This window comes from Acomys russatus, chromosome 32 (genome assembly GCF_903995435.1).
Source record: "Acomys russatus chromosome 32, mAcoRus1.1, whole genome shotgun sequence".
In the NCBI taxonomy this organism is placed as follows: Eukaryota; Metazoa; Chordata; class Mammalia; order Rodentia; family Muridae; genus Acomys; species Acomys russatus.
In genome coordinates this window covers 8,073,869-8,075,822 of record NC_067168.1, presented here as the reverse complement: position 1 = coordinate 8,075,822, position 1,954 = coordinate 8,073,869, and the positions used below count along the sequence as shown (strand labels likewise).

The 1,954-nt window shown below is 38.7% G+C and overlaps 1 pseudogene; it reads right to left on the bottom strand.

Annotated features, from left to right (window-relative positions):
* Positions 1-851: 851 nt before the first annotated feature.
* LOC127184459 (40S ribosomal protein S3a-like) lies at positions 852-1,640 on the bottom strand (annotated as a pseudogene).
* Positions 1,641-1,954: the final 314 nt, after the last annotated feature.

Below are 1,954 nucleotides of genomic sequence, written 5' to 3'. Positions count from 1 at the left end.
TTCAATTTGTAGTTAGCATATGAAGTGATGAGTTTCATCATCACATCTTCCAACATATGGGTCATTGTATTTTGTGGTCATTTGCTCCCTTCACCTACTGTCACCCCACCAGTCCTCACACCCTCTCCAGCTGTCTTATCCCAGGTACACAGTTAGTCCGTGCTCCTATTTCATATATATATATTCTTATTTTTCTTATTTTTTGCCCTTTTTTTTTTAACCCTTTTAAAGATCTCTTCCTCCATCTCATGAACTGTTTCCTAGCTTAAGGAATAAACACACACACACACACACACTCGTGCACGTGTGTGCGTGCACACACACACACACACATACTTAACAAATCTAGGTTCTGCTAATAAGAGAAAACATGCAGTATTTATTTTGGAACATAATATATTCTAGTTGCATTCGTTTCCCCACAATTGCCATGATTTCACTTTTCTTTATGGCTGTATGCAATCATTATATATAACATACATAATGTATATATCACATTTAAAATATTTAATCATCTACCTATGGACATGCAGACTGTTTCTATTTCCTGGCAATTATAAACATTGTGATAAACGTGGATGTATAAATTCTTTTTTTTTTTTTTTTTTTTTTTTTTTTGGTGTGTTGACTTAACAGTTGTTTTGGATATATGCAAGAGTGGTGCAACTGGATCATATGGCAGCGCCGTTTCCGGAATGGTCATGCCAGATTATATTCCTACCAGAAATACATACAGACTCTTCTCTGTCCACATATCCTTCCCAATATTTGTTGTTGCTTTTCTCTCTTTATGATGGTCATTTTGACCTGAGTAAAATCCAACCTCAGAAAGTTTCCCTTTTTAAAAATCATCACAGGTAGGACTCTTCATTGGTCACTATTGGAAATCTGGATCTTAAGCAGTTTCTTGCACTGGTGGGCTCGTATCCATCAGCTCATTTACCTTTATCATCTGTCTCATCACCAGCCGATTTTCCAGAACCTACCGCCTTCACCGTGGAGCCCCATGAGTTCTCCCAATTCAAACTTGGGTTTCTTCCGCGCTTTTACTGTTCTAACAAAGATGTCAAGAAGAGGATAAGTGGACTGGGAAGTCTTTTCTATGTTTTCCCCATAGATTGCCTGGAATCTTCCAAGTCTGCACTTCTCAGCTTATAATTTCCACCCTGGTCTTCCGGATCTGGTGGGTCTGCTGGTGCGGTTCACAGGATGTTTGTGTACCTGGTTGCTGAGTCGTGGGTTCTTTTTTTTTTTTTTTTTTTTTTCCCAACACGAGATTCATCATGATCTTCCAGCTTTGCCATGGAACACATATTGTCTCAGGTAAGATCCATGCCACGGAAGTTAGTCCGATAGCTTTTGCCTTGAACATTCTCAGTAACTAGCTTGGATTTTCTAACTTCAGCTTTGTCATTCTGTAGATCAGCAAGGTTCACTTCAAACATACGACTCTTGAGGCCATTAGATGCAATTTTGGTTCCTTGAGTCCTTGTGACTAGTGTTTTCCCAGTGTTTCTAATATTGGACATAGCTGGAGCTTTCATGTCATACCAGTCTTTCTTAGAAAATGGACCACTCACTTTCTTCTTGGCTCCCTTCTTGCTGCCTTTAGTCCGGCTCCTGTTCTTGCTGACCGTCATTGTACTGCTCTGACAGTCAAAAGAAATTCAGAGTTTTCTAATAGCTGGCAATGTTGAAAATTTTTTCAAATTATTATTGACCATTTAAATTCTTCTTTTGAGAACTATCTGTTCAGTTCATTAGCATATTTACTGGTAGGGTGGATTTGATTTTTGGTATTTACATTTTGAAGTACTTTGTATGCCTTCCACCTTAATCCCTTGTTACATGTATAGGTAAGATACCCCAATTCTGTACAGTTAGGGTCCACTCCCCACTCTCATTCTCTAGGCAGTCTTTACTCTGGCAAACATTTCCTCCTGTCAGAAGTTTA